The sequence below is a fragment of the Myotis myotis genome, unplaced genomic scaffold, assembly GCF_014108235.1.
Source record: "Myotis myotis isolate mMyoMyo1 unplaced genomic scaffold, mMyoMyo1.p scaffold_m19_p_8, whole genome shotgun sequence".
Lineage (NCBI taxonomy): Eukaryota > Metazoa > Chordata > Mammalia > Chiroptera > Vespertilionidae > Myotis > Myotis myotis.
Window position 1 is genome coordinate 1,473,014 of NW_023416390.1, and position 6,000 is coordinate 1,479,013.

The window sequence follows — 6,000 nt, forward strand, 5'->3', positions numbered from 1 at the left end:
TAGTAGAGAAGCAACTACAGATTTATATAAAAGTCTATGCTATGTTAACATTTTTAAATTAAGAAATGCGTTCCAGCCCTAGCTGGTTTGGCTCAGTGGATAGAACGTCAGCCTGAGGACTCAGGGTCCTAGGTTCGAATCTGGTCAAGGGCATGTACCTGGGTTGCAGGCTCAATCCCTGGCCCTGGTCCCAGTGCAAGCAGGAGGCAACCAAGTGATGTGTCTCTCTCTCACATCGATGTTTCTCTCTCTCTGTCTCTCCCTCTCCCTTCCACTCTCTAAAAATCAATGGAAAAATATCCTCAGGTGAGGATTAGCAAAAACAAAGCAAAGAAATATGTCCCATCCACCAACTTCCATGAAGTACAGAGCTGTGGACTCAATGCCATGGGGTGACTTATTAAGATCCGTGTTGGGTCGAGTTGACTTGAGATGTTTGTTCTTTGGATGGTATCCAGAGAAAAGAAAATCACGCATCTACTCTAAGCCATGAAGGAATAGGCAGATGCACCTTACTTTACCTTTAAAAATAAACACACGATTGTGCCCACGTTTGAAAACAGCAATGATGGGTGAGCTTGTTCTGCATGACACCGTCTCTTTCAAATAGGCAACATAATTAGGGGAAAGGGAGACATACGCTCTACGAAAACATTTGCAACTTATCGTCTGATCGTAACAGTAGGATCTTAATACACGTAGACCTTAACTCCGTTCACAGCAAGTGACTCTATTTTACTTTTTAATAATAAAAAGTAAGACTTTCATTGTGGTTTTTATAAACATTTTTAAAATAGGGTATGTTTTATTGATTTTAGAGAGAGAGGAAGGGAGAGGGAGAGAGAGATAGAAACATTGATGTGAGAGAGAGAAACATCATTGATCGGTTGCCTCCTGCTCGCCCCCTACTGGAGATTGAGCCTGCAACCCGGGCACGTGCCCTGACCTGGAATCCAACCACTGACCTCCTGGTTCCTGGACTGATGCTCAACCACTGAGCGACGCTGGCTGGGCTATTGTGTGTTTAAAAATTAAATAATTTATTTTCTTATAAAATAACATTAACTTAAAAAATTAATCTGGTGTTAAGATTTCTCAAATATGGGAAAAGGCAGGGATTATTTGAGCTAATCTGATTTAATGAACAGTACTGTCACCCTAATTAGACATAAAAAATAACCTAGATTATTGAGGAGTTTCTGTTTAAATTGGAATGGCAATAGGATGTATAAGAATGTTTTCTATTATTTAAATGGATTTTGTTGACTTAATTGTCACATGTCTAATCCATAGGTTCTTTTTACTACATCACGCTCACTAAATATTTATGTTTCACATTTTATAATGAAATGTATTATATTTAGTATTTCTTTAGTTGATAAACTAAAATTAAGGTGTGATGGTGACCCGGGTACTTGCAGTTGCATAGCTGCTATTGATGAAGGAGTTTGGACGGGAATGGTTGTCTATGTGAGTACATAGAAAAATGATGAGATGGTTGGTTTGTGTGCAGACCGGATCTTGCATTTCTGGCAAGTATTTATTTCCCACCTAATTGCATCAGGACATTTTCTGACCGTACATGGGAGGATTTCTTGATTCGTGTAAGGTGCAGCTTGGTGGATGTCTTGGTAGAGGAGTGAGAGTCTGAACACTTACTGTTCATACAGGGACTTCAGACCAGTCCTAGCACGCGTTTGAAGTAGCTGGGCACTGGTTTTCTTTCTTTCTTTTTTAATTATATTTTTATTGATTTCAGAGAGGAAGGAAGAGGGAGAGAGAGAAGCATCAGTGATGAGAATCATGGATCAGCTGCCTCCTGCACGCCCCCTACTGGGGATCCAGCCTGCAACCTGGGTGTGTGCCCTTGACCGGAATCGAACCTGGGACCTTTCATTCCGCAGGCCGACACTCAACCCCTGAGCCACACCGGCCAGGGCTGATTTTCCATTTTAAGTGCCTTCTCTGACCTTCTGAGTGAGTCCAGAAAAAAGAGGTGCTACAAACGTGAGACTGTCCTTTAACACCATCGCAACAGCGCAGCTCACGCTTATGGGTAAAAAGCTTCTCTGGATCCTGAACAAAGACGAGCAATGAAGCCAAAGACCTCGAACACCATTCTCTGAAGATACTCGCTTTCTGAAATGTTGGCACCACAATCATTCCATTTCCAAAGCCAATTAGCTTTCCAAGCTGCCTTTGAAGGCACACAGAGTATGAAATAAGGTTTGTTTCGTGAATCCACATCTTGGTCATTTAAGAATCATTTTGCTAATTTTTCTACGAAGTTCTAAAACAATCCTTCAAAATGACGCTGTGTCGAATGTTAACCATGTAGATGAAGATGGAAGGGGGTTACTGTTGTAATGGCTCCGACTGACCTGTTAGAAATGCAGGACCCTGGGGTGACCTGAGGTCTCATGAGGTTTTACGTGTTTATCAAAGGGTTTTCCGCATTAACATACAGCATATAAGGTCATCTTTCTTGTCTTAATATTATTTTGAATTTTTTACTGAAATTCAGATTTCTGTTATGCATGAAAAATAGTGATGGAAACACTTAAAGGGGAATGTAAAGGCTCTCACATACCTGCCAGGGTGCTGACTCCCGTTAAGCCTCACTGGATTCTGGGCATCACCCGTGAGAAAAATACATGTACCTCCGTCATTCTTTAGCATGAATTTAAAATGACAGACCCACTTTGAATTTCTTTTATTTTACTGTTCTGTTTTTTCAAAGTGAGTGGCTTTGCATATCGTAAACATTTACGTATTTTAACTAATAAAAATGACATTCTCACATGTGCTAGATGTACTTTTTAAAAGTATATCTTTGCAATACCAAAGTATATCTCTTGAATATAACTGGATGTTGCAGGTAAAACATCATTTAGCTCATGTTTTCATGCACTCAATTCTATACTTTACAGCTAGGACTTGCTGTAGACTCCTTGCACTGATTTTCTGATGTTATAGGCTAGAAAATACCTAGTTTGTTATCTACAAAATAAGTTAATTCTTTTTGGTTGAAAGCATACACTGATGCTCTGATATCCTCTTATCATTAAAAAAGGCAAACAACAGCATAGAATAACATGAATTTTTATTGCAAACTTTCAAACGTTTGAAATGTTTATTTCTAACATTATTTTCTCAAAATAGTTTTTGCCTTACGACTCTCAATATTCATTGCCTAGTGTTTTACAACAGTATTTTTTAAGAATAAAGATGATAAAATCCATACTGTTAACACAATTACAAAAATTTAATTAAATTATGCAGGGAAATTATGGGGTTTGGGTTAGCAATTTAAAAAAATTAGAGGAGTTTGGGGAGTTCCAAACTTGATATTTATATAATAACCTCCTTCTAAGATAATAATCTAAATAAAAATAATGCTATTTTAACTTTTGTTGCTAAGCCAGGGCATTGGGCTAGGCATTTAATGTGTTTTTCCATTTCCCCTTCTAATTATCGAATGGCTATTTACAAGGTCACAGTCCAAAAGCACGTTTTTCCATTCTGCCCCCGTGTCAGGGAGCTCGGCGCAATCAACAATGGACAGCAGGCAGGAAGCCAGCCTCGGGTTTTAAAGGGTCACCACGGCACGGCTCACTGGGAGGCGACGTGAGGTGGAGGAATTGGGGGGAAAGAAAGTGCAGAATGACCAGGGGGATTGGTACTCCCCTGAGAAAGGGCCCCCTGGCTTGTAGGCCTTCACTGTGCGGCTCCGCGTGGCCAGGGCAGGACGTCCCCACCGCAGGCCTTTGGCAGACAGTCACTCATTAGGCAGGAAAATGCACGTGAATGTGTCAGCCAATCTGTGATCGAACCCAGATCCGACGGCCATTCTTTTCTTGGCCACGAGTGGAGTGCGGGACCCCTGTCCCACCAGCGGCACTGGGTCCGAGTGTCAGGACACCTGTGCGCCCAGAGGCACCAGCGGATGGTCCATCTCCTCTCCCGCGCCCTGTCCCTCCTGTCCCGGGAGCCGTTCGTTTAGGGCACGGACTCTCCTCTCTATTTTTTATTGATTTCAGAGAGGAAGGGAGAGGGAGAGAGAGATGGAAACATCCACGATGAGAGAGAGCCAGGGATCCGGTGCCTCCTGCGCGCCCCCCGCTGGGGATGGAGCCCGCGACCCGGGCCTGTGCCCTTGACCCCAGGCGAACCCGGGACCCTTCAGTCCGCAGGCCGAGGCTCTACCCACTGAGCAACACCGGCCAGGGCCACAGCCCCTACTTTCCCGCTTAACAATCCGATGCGCTCGCTCGGGCACCGGGCACCTGGTTCCGCCCTCTGCCCACAGCCTCTCGCCGGCCCGTCCCCTCCCCTCCGAGGCGCGGAGGAAGCGGGGGAAGCGGGGGAAGCGCCTCCGGCTCCGGGAGCAGCGCCCACACGGAGCCCCCGTCCCCGCGCGGCGGTGCTTTCCCCGCGGCCGCCCACCCGCGACCCCGCCCGGGCGCAGGTCCGACCGCAGCGGGAGGTGGGCGCGCGGGCAGCAGGGACGGAGCGAGCCGCAGCCGGAGACGCGGACGGCGAGGCGCGAGCGCCCGGGCTGTGCCCCCCTCACCCCTCCGCGCCGGCCGCGGGGGACCCCGAGGCCCGGGGAACTCCTGCGCCCCCTTCTCAGCCCGCGGCGCCGGGAGTTTGGAGGCGCGTCCGGGTGGGGGCCCCGCCGTCGACCGCCCCGCGCCCCGCGCCCCGCGCCCCGCGCGCAGGAGAGCCGCCCCCGACGGGCCGAGATGTGAGCGACCGCTGGCGGCAGACTCTCCGCGTTCCTCCCGGACGGTCCCGCCGCCCGCCCAGCACAGCCCGCGGTCCGGACCGTGCGCCCTGCGGGTCGCGCGCGGCCTCTCCACCCGGCGGTGCAGGGCGATGCGGGGCCCCAGCCCCGTCCCCCCGGGAGGACCCCCCCGAGCCGAGGACCGAGCAGCACACGGGCTCCGGGAGGCGCTGACTTACCAGCCGCCGCGGGCAGGTCCGGGAGACGCGCGCAGGTCTGGTCCTCGGGGCTCCTCCCGCCGGGGCGGCCGCCGGGGCCGGGACGGGGACGCGGGTGAGCCTGCGCCCAGGTGAGGGGAGCCGCGGCCGGGCAGGGGAGCTGGCTGCGCGGCGGACCCGGCTCTGAGCAGCGGGGCTCCGGTCACCCCGTCCAGCCCGGAGGGGAGGCGGGGCTTCCTGTGACATCAGCGCCCCGCCCGCTCGGGTCGGCGACTCTTCCTCCCGGGGCGCCCCGGGCAGCGCCGCTCCCCACACCCCCCACCCCGGGCAGCGCCGCTCCCCACACCCCCCACCCCGGGCAGCGCCGCTCCCCCCACCCCCCTCTCCCGGGCAGCGCCCGCTCCCCACACCCCCAGGCCGGGCGAGAAGCAGCCTGACCGAGGGGGTCCCAGCCGCGGCCCCGGGCAGCACCCAGGCTTGGGCTTCCCGGCTCTGAGCTCTGCTCCAACTCGCCCAGCAGCTGCCTGAGGTTGGAAGGGAGTGTAACCTTCTGTTCAAAGGATGACAGGAGCCGGGCAGCGCGTGCGTGCGTGTGTGTGTGTGTGTGTGTGTGTGTGTATGTGCGTGTGTGTATGTGAGTGTGTGTATGTGCGTGTGTGCGTGTGTGCATGTGAGTGTGTGTATGTGCGTGTGTGTGTGTGTGCGTGTGTGCGTGTGTGCATGTGAGTGTGTGTATGTGCGTGTGTGTATGTGAGTGTGTGTATGTGCGTGTGTGCGTGTGTGCATGTGAGTGTGTGTATGTGCGTGTGTGTGTGCGTGTGTGCGTGTGTGCATGTGAGTGTGTGTATGTGCGTGTGTGTGTGTGCATGTGAGTGTGTGTATGTGCGTGTGTGTGTGTGTGTGTGTGTGTGAGTGTGTGTGTGTGAATTATACTTCCCAATGTACCCGGAAATTCTTCATTTTCTCCATAAATGACAACAGGGTAATAGTAACTGCACCCGTCTTCACTAACTCTGTGTCTTCACTAACTCTGTGTCTTCACTAACTCTGTGTCTT

At 50.9% G+C, this 6,000-nt stretch overlaps 1 protein-coding gene across 1 annotated transcript in view; it reads right to left on the minus strand.

Annotated features, from left to right (window-relative positions):
* Positions 1 to 5,164, minus strand: part of CALCRL (calcitonin receptor like receptor) — a 73,423-nt gene extending 68,259 nt beyond the window's left edge. Inside the window, exon 1 of the mRNA XM_036320082.1 lies at positions 4,966 to 5,164. The gene's annotated coding sequence lies outside the window, so the exon portion shown is untranslated. The remainder of the gene's footprint in view (positions 1 to 4,965) is intronic.
* Between the last annotated feature and the right edge of the window lie 836 nt (positions 5,165 to 6,000).